General features: G+C 35.6%; 1 long non-coding RNA gene across 3 annotated transcripts; it reads right to left on the bottom strand.

Moving 5' to 3' along the window:
• Positions 1-708: 708 nt before the first annotated feature.
• LOC149083969 (uncharacterized) lies at positions 709-8,670 on the bottom strand. 3 transcript variants are annotated; one of them, XR_016192934.1, is made up of 3 exons: positions 8,350-8,670; positions 3,531-3,782; positions 709-862 (listed from the first exon to the last, which is right to left on the bottom strand). It is a non-coding gene; the product is annotated as an uncharacterized LOC149083969 (long non-coding RNA). The 3 variants fall into 3 exon arrangements; XR_016192933.1 differs by lacking the exon at positions 8,350-8,670 and adding an exon at positions 4,226-8,343 and having other exon boundaries at positions 3,531-3,785; XR_016192935.1 differs by lacking the exon at positions 8,350-8,670 and adding an exon at positions 4,226-8,343.
• Positions 8,671-12,974: the final 4,304 nt, after the last annotated feature.

Genomic DNA, 12,974 nt, shown 5'->3' with positions numbered 1-12,974 from the left:
CTCGCCTAGGTTCAACAGGGTTGCTGCACGAAATCGTCCGCCAAACAGAGGAGAAAAAAAATCGCGTCGGTAAATCTGGCATAGCAACCCAAAGCTGCATTAAGAGTCTTAATGCAAGATTAAAATAATCTTTCAAGCGGCTTTGTAGCAACCTAACAGAATTCCCCGCGCGCTAAAAATGGGTGGCAAATACGTATGGAAAATTCAATTTGTGGGAGAAATGAGGAATTTCAAGGAACGGATTTTTACTACGGGAAATAAACCACGTTTCACGAAATTATTGGTAAACAATAGGTTGAATTCGTAACAGTTCGTGTGATTACGATCAAGTAATTAATCTTAAACACAAAAGTATATAGGGAAAAAAAAATTCTTATTAACTTTTAACCTTTTTTCAGGTTTTTATTGAAAATAAAATATTCCTATATATCCCCTACCCTTAATTTTAGGATAAAAGACGGCATACAAAAATATATATAGTCAATTTAGATTACATGAAGAAAATTTCTTCTGAATGTTAAATGATTGTGTGATAAGGATTTGATAAACTACTGCCTCTAGATATTGGAAATTTAGTAAAAAAAAATTCTTAAATATTTTAGAATTTTACAGGTTCAATAATGTAAATTGACGAGCTCAATGAGTGAATAAATTTATTTATTAAAAAAATATTCAAATATAATGTACATAACTGATGAAAGTAAAATTTTTCAAATATCATATTCACATATTTTTCTACACTAAGTAATCAATTGCTATGCTGCTTTAGAGTACCAGTAAACTTTGAATTACAAAAAAAATATGCTTAAATAATAGAAATATAGTTCTTTTCTTGAAACTGCGTGACCCAACAGCAATTAATCTGGAAAAAAAAAATTATACATATATATTCATATTCAAAAGCAATACTTTGATATACAAAAGCAATACTACACGATAAAAACTCAACAACTGCAAATTGAAAATTACAATTATGGCAAAAAATAGTCCACGCACGTGTAAATGGTAAATACCCATATTTCGTTGTGACCCCAGTAATAGGTCAATACAGGGGCACAGCAAAATACTTTGTCCCCCGGGCAAGCCAGAATTTTGGTGTCCCCTTGCATGTAGAAACAGTTAAAGGATGAATTCTCTGCACCCCGTCTGGTCCAGCACCTGGGGCACCAGACCCACATGCCCCCCCCCCCCCAGTTGCAGCCCTGGGCCAATAATAAGCTAATCTTAAAATCCTAATAAATGTATAAAAGTATCACAACATTAGGGTAAATAATCACCAATAAAATAAACACACTAATTTCTTTTAATAAATATATTTGTATGTAGCTAGTATCCCACAAACCAAGCTTTCTCTCCTCATCTAAGAAGTTAACAAATAAGCAATGACGAGTAAAAATGCAACACAAACTTTTCTTTAAAATATAAAGACACTGAGGCTCTACTATAACATTATTAGTGTAATTGCATAATGTAATTTTTTCTGACACCACACAGTAATTCATTGTGTACAATAGATAGATGTCGATATGTATAGCAAACTATTTTCAGAATTTTACCATTACTCATCCAAAAATTCAAAAGAATAATATATAAATTACAGGTGACTACAAGATGAAAAAGACAAATATTTAAGATACTAAAAAAAGGTATGAGAAAGACATATTTATGTAAAGATGTTCAGATAAATTTCACTTAGTTTTAGAATCCTTCAAACTTCTCGTATTCAGAGGAATGGATGTGTGAAATGATGTTGGTAGAGTGATAAATAGTTACCACCTGCGCACTCACTAAAGTGGGGGGAGCCTATTTCATAACTTCAGTACCTAGATTGAGTAGCTTGGTTACATTACCAGTTTTAATTATTTCAATTATATTTTCCTAAATAATTATTTGTTTCTTGTTCAGTGAAATTATCCTTCAATTAATTACAATAGAAACAGAAATAAGTGGCATGAATAAAGTTTTCTTTTAACGTAATCTAGGTTGTGCGATGGTAAAGGAAAACATATCAGCAATGGGAATATATTGAGCATACAAGAAAGATTGAATTTTTGCTCATGCAACAGTTCATATTTTCAGTGAACATCGTTAGTGTGATTACAATCTGGACAATGAATATTAAAATCATTTTCATGAAACAGGGAAAATTTCATAATACATATTTACATGTAGTATTGTTATGTGTGATTAGTTGTGAAAATTCACATGTTCTGATGTTGCGGTAATGGACATCAGAAATAAGTGTCCACCAGTGAATGAGAGAAACCTGATTTTCACGTTTTTCTTGCCATCATAATAATGTGTTATGTGCTTGTACGTCTTTATAACGAGATTTGTTGCTGACAGTTGTCGAAAACTCTTTCCTGCCTTCTAAATCTTTTGCATACATTGGACACCTTAATGCTTATTTTCTGAAATAATTGTATTCATATTTTTTATACTACCCTTACCATGATATACCAAAATGTCACTATTAAAATGTCACTTTTTAACCACAAAGTCAAAAATTAACAAATCAACGATTATAACGCCAGTTAACTTTTTTTTTTGTCAGCTTTCTTATATAAGTTTCCCCTCAAATTTTACTCACAGAACATATTAAATGTAAAATACAGACTGCAAAATAAATTAAGTGCATTTTTGCTTCATTTCTCAATTCTGTGGCTTTTTTTAACTTGCTGTGTGTTGAGCATTTGAAGCTACAGGCTTCGCTAAACACTAAAATGATAAATTAAAGAAAGCAAACATGCTGGCAATATTAAAAACTGATAATATTTTTGAATATTGAGGTTATTTTCGTGTATCTATGGTTTTGAAGAAAAAATAATTTCATCAAAATTCATAATTCACAATCTTTGAATGCATTTTTTGCAAAATGTCAATTTTTACAATTGCGCACACGATTACAGTCCAAATGGTTACGGACCAAAAATGGACCAATCATTATGAAATTTTCTACACTTACTAAACTAACTTAGGGCTATAGAAGGAACTAGAATCTTTGAGATTCACAGGAAATTAAAAATTTTGAATACAGTAAAAAATTTGAAAATTTCAAATATAAAAAAAAAAAATTCCTTCATAATTTCTTCGAACTCCTAATTCATTGAAATTCCACATTCATATCCTTTGGAAGAAGAACAAGCCATAGGTCTAAGTAAAAATTACTCATGTAATCATGCGTGCAAAACATCTATGTTTTTGCAGAGGCAAAATTTAACGCTCAAGTTTTTTGCTTCAAAACTCATAGTGTGTATGAAAAACTTAAAAGCATTTTCCATGTAAGATAATGATACAAGCTAAACATATGATGCATTTTAAAACATTATCTCATTAAACTAATTTTAAATTAATTTGCAGAGTAATCACTGCATATCCCTTGCATGAAATTCTGTGTCCCCCTTGAGGATATGGACCACATTAAACCAAACAGTTAATTGTTCATTTTCTGGCTTTATAATAATGGCCAAAATAGAGAAAATTAGGTTATGCAATACAATACAAATACAATATTTGAATACATTACATACCAAATCACTGCTCAAGACTTTTTCCTTTGGAAAAGTAGCGTCAATCATCCCAAGATGGTCTCTCTGGGCTGTCAGTGGTCATGTCTTTCTTTCTGCTCAGAAATTTTGGGAAGGCCTATATTCTTTTTCTGTTGAGGAGCGAGAGGTTTTGGAGGATTGGTAACCTGGAACTACGGGGCACAGCAGTTTGCTTCAACTTCTTCTAGCCATTTTTGCCTTTTGAGATCAAATAGGCTCTCTTCAAAATGCACCCTACTTGAAAAAAATGAATAAAAAAATGACAATTTTAAATCAAGAAAAAAAAAAAAAAACAATGTCAAACAAAAAGTTCATATTGCTTAACATGTACGAATGAATATACAGTAGACTATATGGTAAATTCTATGACATATATTTCTTATTGATTTCTATTGTACAGCTCTTTATCAACTGAAATACAGCCAAACCTCCTTTTAAGAGACGTCCCTTTTAAATGCAAAAAATATCTCTGCGCCAGTTCTTTGGAATAAGAATTTCAGTAATTTATCTCCGAACAATGGACACTCATACAAGTTTTAATAGTTATTTTCAAATGATTATCTTGAGTAAAAGTGATAAGAAATTGTCTGAAGCTGTTTCAGAATAAATCATTTGAATTTCAATTGAATACTAACAACATAAATACATTAAATACACATTAAACAGCATATATTTACCTGTAATCTAACAAGTAATATAAGCACCTTTCCTCCATCACCACCACACAAAAAAACAGCATAAACTTTAACCCTTCCCAAATTATGGCATTGTCTCGAAGTGAAGATTATAAAGTTGTGGTGAAAAACCCTATCTAAAATTGAAGGGGGGGGGGTCCTTTTAATTTATTTTCCTGGACTAATGTTTGGGAGATTATGACTGATATCAATGACCTGAAAATCATATCTCATATTGAGGCTCCACTGTACTTAATTTGGCTATATATATATATATATAGAGCCCCTTGAAATATCTTTGATAAATGGTCCCTTAACCGACTGACGGTTTGAAGGTGTTGAGAAAATCTACTTGAAAAAGGTTTAGGTAATTGTCACAAAACCTCTTCGAAAAAAATCCAACAATTTTTCCTTCACCCCGTACAAACAGCGGGATATCGGATTTAGTGTTGTGTGGTTTAAAATTTTTGTTCCTCCCACTGTTGAATGCTTCTTTGTAGGAGAGGAAAAGAAAAGGTGTGTTCTCTCTTGTAAAAGGATTCAAACTAAGTACAATACTTGGCTTTTTGTGGGCTTGTCTTTTTTCTCATTACTCTGCGAACGCATTTTTTTACTTTTCAAGTAAAGATCTGGGCAAAATGGAAGTGATTACACGAGCGCTGATTTGAACAACTACCAAATTATTTTACTCAAAAATTTCAATAAACTTACCGTATTAACACACATTGGCCGGCATGCCGTAAAACACGAGGGGCACCAGCTTTTTGTATGTTGTGTTCTTGGCCACTTTCGGCATACCGGAATAAGTGAGGTTATAATAGGATCACAGCATGCATTCAGCTGAATCAGTGGATTTTCCGAATAAAGTTGATATATATGTGTATATTTTTCTAAATCACACTTCATTTTCAAAAAAATCAGTTTTCTTTAAATATTAATTTGTCTCGTTCTTCCTCAGGAATAAATTGAATCTATGCATTATCTTGTTCATAAAATTTTGAAAAGAAAGTATTTTACTTACATAGTTCCTGAATTTTATAACTCTATGCCATCTGATATGAATTCAACTGTCAGCCTTCATTCATACACAGGGCCGCAACTATGGGGAGCAGACGGGTCTCGTACCCCGGGCGCTGAACCCGAGGGGATGCAAATTTCATTCTGAAACCTCTCCTTTACCATTACAAGGGGGGCGTAAAAATGCGTGCTTGCCCCGGGTGACCAAGCATCTAGTTGCGGCCCTGTTCATACACATGTATAGAAGACTAATCAAATTTTACCTTCTTTCAATTACAGTACCGACATTGAACAATATTTCTGATTCTCTATGAAATGTTTCATTTCCTTCTTCCTCCCATTCAGCCCATTCAGTTATTCATTCTAATATTAACTATTCAACTGTTTGTTTTCACTAACATCCAGTAAGAGCCAGTAAGAGCCATCATTGTTGGCTCCGTGGATATGTACAATCTATTTTCCTGATAAGAAATTAATAAAAAATAAAGATATTCAAGAATTTTCCAGAATCCGTGAATCGAATTTATCGACATTCCGGAAAATACGGATATTTTCAGCATGCTGATCTGCCTCACTGTTTCCCGGCATGCCAGCTAATGTGGGAGAGTACGGTAATTATTTTACTAAGAAATTAGTTTTTCTCACTAATTGAATTAAATTGCTGTGGCCCGTTTTACATCCAGGAGCTGAACTGTTTTTGATCGTTAAATTTCTTCCTAAAAACATTATTGTGCAAATAAATGTTATGTTAGGTCGTTTGACCTCAAGACCTGTAAGACCTTTCTATTATGTGGACAATGGTGCTATTGGAAGAGCCGTACCAGAAATTTCTTGTGGGTTGGGGGAAGGAAATTGACAGTGCAGTACTTAGTCAAGATTCCACAATATATAAGTAAAATTCTGGCATTTAGGGGGATGACTGGCAGTGGGGGTGGAGCCAGAGGGTGCAGTGAGTGCTCGAGTACCTACAGTATTCTGTACCACTGATCTGAGCACCCCCAAAATTCATTCAGGGATCAATAGTTTCCATGTAAAGCTCAAGTCAAGCACCCACGGTTTCGTAACTCTTCCGACGTATCTAATGGCTGGGCCACCAGATCACTATCTAAGATGGAAAAAAAGGAAGTCAGTCAACCATTTGGATGTTTCGTTTGTACAATGATTACACTTTTTATAAGAAGTGTGAGTAAATGACCAAAAGATACAATAAAAAAATTAAAATTTTATTTTATTTTTAAATTTAAATATACTTTTTTTTCGTTCAATGTTGAGGCATTGTGCTTGATGAGCACGTAAAGTTCATTCATGTCCTGCCACATAAGTGTGAGGAATTGATAGATGAGCTGCACATTTTTTTTTTTTTTGTACGGAATGCTTAATCTTAAGCCGTGGCTCAGCTTTTATAGCACAATACTTTTTTACTGGATTTTCACCCGTGGCCACTTAGTATATTCTAGAGCTACTGTGTCGTCGCGTGGACATCATTCTGGGGTCTCATCACGAGCATCCAGGTTTGTACCTCACTGCCGGCAGAGTGGTGGTCTACCGAAGTTTGTTTTCCACGGGTTTTCCACTTAATGAACGGTTACAGCAGCGGTTCTCATCCTTTTTAGGCTCGCGGAGCCCTTTTCAGTATATAATTTCTATGGCGGAGCCCTGTTTCACTCAAGGAGCACTTCATGCATATAATTTTTATGGTAGAACCTTGTAGGCCTCTTATTTTTTATTTATCTATCAAAGTTACTGATTTGTTTTATTTTCCTCGAGTCACCGCGGAGCCCCTGGGAAGTGTACACGGAGCACCGGTTGAGAATCGCTGGGTTACAGGTTTATCCCGCTTGAAAGTTCGAATTTACTCATGACCGGTCAACAATGTGATAACATGGTTATATTTATTTCCACTTCCAACTGTTTTTTTTTTTTAATTCTTACTATAACGATAAAATTAAAAGAAAAAAAAGCCACACACGAGTGCCCTTGCCTTATTTATTTTTTAGAGCATTGCTCAACGAAGCGATGAACAATAATATAAAAATGTATATACTTGTATAAGTACTGGTACTCGCTGAAAATTATCAACTAAGCAATTAAATGTTGCAGAGATTGAATACATGCGTGGATTTAGGTATTGCAAATGAGCCGCATTCTCGATTTCACTGAACATTAGCATGGCATAGTTTGCAAAGCTAATAGAATTTCATACATGTTATGTACGCCTTACCACAAATGTGATGCGCATATGTTCCCATATGCTTTCTCTGTGTACGTTCGCCCAACTCTGGTTCATAAGTATGGGCTGATCCAGGCATAGTCCGGGGGGTACAATGTCTTCATGGGGCCTACATGATAAAATTCTGGCACACAATAATTTTCGAAAGTATGTAAATATGTAAGCTGTTACTTCCATCGAAATACTGAACCCCATTCCCGAATATCACTTTGCACGCGGGAGGGGGTGGGTTGGCGCTATCTTGGCATCACTGCCCAGCATATAACCTTCACAAGAGGGAAGCTCGCTGGACTCTAGAGACATGACAGTCTTGACAGACACTATAGCAGTCTTTGTTTATAAAATTTTCACTTTCACTATAAATTTTATCAAAAAGAAAATAGTTTGTATACTTAGAAATGGTGTAGTCTGCTGGGTGAGGTTAGGGGCCCAGGCAAAGGCGGTCGCCAGGAAAGCAAGAATTGAAAAGGAAACATGGTCCAAAGAGGGTTACAGGGGGTAGGGTAAAGGAGTTAAGAAACACAGGTATCAATTACGCTCTGCGTAAATAAACATGATACTGTATTTTTTGGCTTTCCAATCACATCGGATAATTGAGGTTCTGCCGTATCCTACTTGAGTAGTGATAAAGAGGTAAAGATAAACAAATGAAAAATAAAATTATAAAATTTTGCCTATACTGTAAAAAAATTAAAATCACTGGAGAGCCAGGATGTCACAATTCGGGGGGGTGGGGGGGAGATCCTGTTTATCTTGCATTCAGTGTTTCGCAGTCAATGAGTTTTAATACGATGTAATTTTCATGCTAAAATAAAAGTGAATGCCAGTACATATCCTACAACCAAGCGATAAGAATTTCTATAATAAGATAAAGACGTGCCTTTCAGGTGGGGGCATTTCTTGCCTGTTTTATACTTTCTCAAAATTCCTCTTCGTTAACAAAAGGATTAAGGCTTCTTTGAACTGACTATTCGAGAGCTGCTTGTGAAACGTCATGTATTAAGGAGTTCTAATATAAGCTCGATGGCTTTATGTGATGATGATGAAGCTCAGGTAGAAAAACATAAATTCTTCATTCAGCTTTGCTCTTTATAAACTGGCGTGAAAGATCAAACTTCCAAGTCAGTTATTTTTTCTGAGACCCAAGGAGACATCCAAAACAAAAGACTTCCACACAAGCAGACGACAGGTAAGATCGTGAAAGAAGTGACAGGTACTACAAAAAAAAAGTAATTTATAAGTAAATTTCTACTCTCCACTACATAGTACGTGCTGCCATCTGGTTTCAAATTTAAAAATGACTAATGTGGTGATGATGAAGTTCAAATTAAAAAACTACAGTGTATTCTTTATTCCGCTCAGTTCCTTATAATCGAAGCTCATAAACTGAACTGGGAATTCAAACTGATAGTTCGGATATTTTATTTGAGCATAAGGAGTCGTCCAAAACAAAGAACATCTTAATGAGCAGACGACAGACAGGAAGTCGCTTTGTTCGGTTCCTTACAAACTAAGCTCACAAACAGAACTGGCAGTTTAAACTCCCAGTTCAGTAATTTTTTTGAGAACACAAGGAGACGTCGAAAACAAGGAACCTGGAAAGAAGCAGACGACAGAGATTCTGAGGCTTGATTTATATATACTAGCCAGGCTGACCATATCTCCTCAAAAGAAATACGGGACATTGGGATTCCAAATACGGGAAAATACGGGACATTGCCAATTATCGCCAAAAATGACGCTAAAAGTAAACAAAGTTGTCAAATATTGGAGAAATTACGTAAAAATCGAAATCGCGGGAAATAAAGCATTACTGTGAACTGCAGTGGATTTGAATGATTTCCACGAAATAAAATGTTCACCAAGACAAATGTGAGAGATTAACATTCTTATTTATCACTGTAATTATCATAATCTAATTAATGAGTGGGAAAATAATTTCATTCTTTGACTTTAATAATGAATAAAAATTCAGGTAAGCTTCGTGTAAAAAATGGGAAAAACCGGGACACTTTCGCTAAAAAGTCGGGACGGCCAAAACAACAGAAAAAACCGGGACTGTCCTGAGAAATACGGGACGTATGGTCATCTTACTTATAGCTACTTATAGCTCAGTGACTCCAGTTTACTTATAGCTCAGTGGTGTTAATATACTCTTGGTGCTGCCATGTAATCTCGAAATTTCATGCAACTCATGCGATGATGAAAAAAAGAGAGCGAGATTGTTATTTTTTAGCATAAAATTTTATTATGAGACGGAAATTTCGGTAACAAAATTCGTACATTTGCAATAATCGGTTTTATGTAGAACAAATAATTGTTTCCTTCCACGAAAAAATTCGGACAACACGGATGATCGAACAAATAAGTGAAAATACGGATTACGTGGTCTACGGATTACGTGGTTACCAGATTCAAAACTTAAAAAGTAGGACGCCCGGTGCGAACTTTACGCAGTGTCATCTTAATGCATGCCTCCACCCCCCCCCCCAGGCCGTGCCCAAAGTGCCTCAACAGAAGAAGGGCCTCAGAAAAATGAGACGTAGTTGAATTTTTCATGTAGGCTCAGGGGCCCATGATGCTCTTAAGACGATCCTGCCTGTCAGCCCCACCCTTGTGGGGGGTCATGGAATTCCAGTACTTGATTCCTTTACTTCTATTAATTTACATTAATTAAACAACAACAGCAATAGAAAATTCGAAAAATCATCATTTATCGAATTGCAACGTATATTTGATAAAGGGATGATGAAGCGCTTTTAAAAGTATGACAAAGATTTATGTCTGTTCAATATGATTCGAGCCACGATGAAGTTTCAGCAGGAGGACCATGATAACTATTATTAATAATTTAGGAATTTTGTAAAACTAATTTAAATGCCATTCCCTCTCTGAATGCATCGTGTTTGATTACGATCCAACGCGTGCCTGAAAAAATGAAAAAATTAGTGTAATAAAAAATGAGTTCTTTCTGAAAAAAAATTTCCCCTTCACAAGATTTATGTTCGTGACTCGAAAAGTTTGTAAGTCGGAGAACAACTTCATAAAATTTTTTAGAGCGGCAGCAAAAATGTTTTTTTTTTTTTTTTTTTGCATTGGGCCGCGAAATTCCCCTAAGCCCGGATCTGTCTCCGATTTTTGAATTTAAATATCTCCGGGAATAATGCAGTTAAAAACATGTAATTTGTTTGTTGGGCTCAGAAGAGAAAGAGCAACAACTGCCTAATGGAAAGTTAGAGGGGGGGGGGGTCACATAAAAATTTACATTTTTTATTTTGCGTACAGTATATTTTTATCCTCAAAACTCGTAAAGGGTGATTTCTGGTTACATTTTGAGAATTTTTAAAATTAGAACCATACCACTACGACGAACGGTTGATGAGATAAAGGCTGTAACAACCATCGAGGAGAAATATAGACTAATAATAACTTTATTCCTCCTCTAAGGTAACAACACTCCAAGGAGAAACCATTGAATCTTGAGGCGCGTATACACTAGCGCACCGATCTTGCAACGCACGACCCCCTGCAGCGGTTCTAATCCGCTCGTGAGTACACAAACTTCCTTTGTGTTTCTTTCTTTCCTTTGTGTTCGTTGCAAAACCCGATTCCAGGTGGGTGCAGTGTGTGTATGAAAACAGCTCAAGAATCGTTCACAACACCGTACAAATTACTGAACAACCAATTGCGAATGCTTTCATTGCATGATTCGTGCACTAATGTATACGCTTCTTTAAGGCCATAGAATGGCCATATTACCAATAGACAGGGCCTAGGCTGACCATATTTCCTTGAGAAAAATACGGGAAATTCAGCTTCGAAATACGGGGAAAATACGGGACATTGTCAATTACTTCCGAAAATGATGCCAAAAAGTAAGCAAACTCGCTAACTCATGCTAAAATGAGATAAGTCGCCAATCGCGGAAAACAAGCGCCACTTCATATTTCAGTGAATTAAAAAAAAAAGAAAAACAAATGTTTGAGATGAATATATCTTGTTTGTAACCGTAATTATCGTTAATGCAATTTCTGAGTCAGAAAGATAATTTTAATCCTTGATTTGAAGAATAAATAGTCAAGTTGGCTTCGTTGAAAACACGTGAAAAACTGGGACGCTTTTGCAAAAAAGTTGGGACGGCCAAAAGAACAGAAAAAAACCGGGACTGTCCCGCGAAATACGAGACGTATGGTCACCATAGCAGGACCGCAACTAGTGGAGCAGCAGGCGGGTCTGGTGCTCCGGGCGCATCACAAAAAAGGGCGCAAATTTAACCTATCCTTTAGCATTACAAGGGAGGTACCTAAATGAGTAGTTGCCTCGGCTAACCAAGTATACAGTTGCGGCCCTGCCAATAGGTATATTTCTGATAAATCACCGTTATATTGAGTATTTTTTTCTTTTAGATACATTCGCAAGTTTGTAATTTACACCTGGTAGCATTTCGTATACTTCTATAAATCAAACTACACAGTTGATCCACTAATGACCCACAAAAATTATGTCCTTATTCTGTAGAACTTGATCTACTGCATGGGCCCCCTCTGGGGTGCCAAGTGACAATTAGATCTGGTTCCGATTTTCAAGAGTAAATATGCAAATAGGTAGGTAGGAGTTTTTAGCTAGGCAGTAGTACCTCTCTCAGAAAAATCGCTTTGTATGTGGGCGTATGATAATGTTAAGACAGCCCTGGGCGTACTTCATGAAAATTGTGAAAAGCTAATCGAAAAACTCAGCAATAATGTGAAGTCTAGTTTGCAATATTATTAGTTTCTCATCTTTTGTGCCATCCTTGTGATAACGATCTTCGACTATACAATCAAGTGTTCTTAAAATTTCAGGATCTTCTGTCGGATGATCGATGTTGAAAAAAAATTGCACATTTAAAACAAAAATACAATTTGTTATCTTTTTGCGGTGCCCCTTTCGTTCTGATGCCCTAAGCACGTGCTTATTTTGCTTAATGGTTAATCCGGCCCTGGGATGCTATATTGTCGGTATAGCACAGTATTGCATCTACTTCCATAGTCATAACCAATAAAAAAATTTATTAGTCTCTTTACATTTCTCTCCGGAATACAGCTTATCTTCATCGTTTTCGAAAAGGGGAGGTGCTTCACCCTCTTTACCGGCCACACCATGTATTTAAGTACAATAAAATGTGTAGGCATATCCTGGGTGGACATCTCCAATGGACACCTCCCTACATTGAACAGTTTTGAATAGAACCAACCACAATGTTTTTACCCAAAATGTCTACAATACTGTGACTCTATCCTAAATACCCTCTGACAGATTTTAATGGAACTGCAGGTGTGTCTAACTTATATATAGGTGTTTTTTACTGTATTAATAATTCTATGTCAATAAAACACACTCTCATGCAAGAAAAAAAAAATTCTTGTGGCCACTATAATCATTTCATCCTATTAGGAAAAGGTGTTTTCACTAATATTTTGTAATGTGTGTTTTTGAGAACTTGAATGTATTAGTTGATAAGGTTTT

The sequence above is a fragment of the Pholcus phalangioides genome, unplaced genomic scaffold (genome assembly GCF_987345545.1).
Source record: "Pholcus phalangioides strain wild (caught in Gottingen) unplaced genomic scaffold, Ppha-v1.0 ptg000008l_1, whole genome shotgun sequence".
Lineage (NCBI taxonomy): Eukaryota > Metazoa > Arthropoda > Arachnida > Araneae > Pholcidae > Pholcus > Pholcus phalangioides.
The sequence above is the reverse complement of the archived record's forward strand: the minus strand, read 5'-3'. Positions and strand labels throughout refer to the sequence as shown.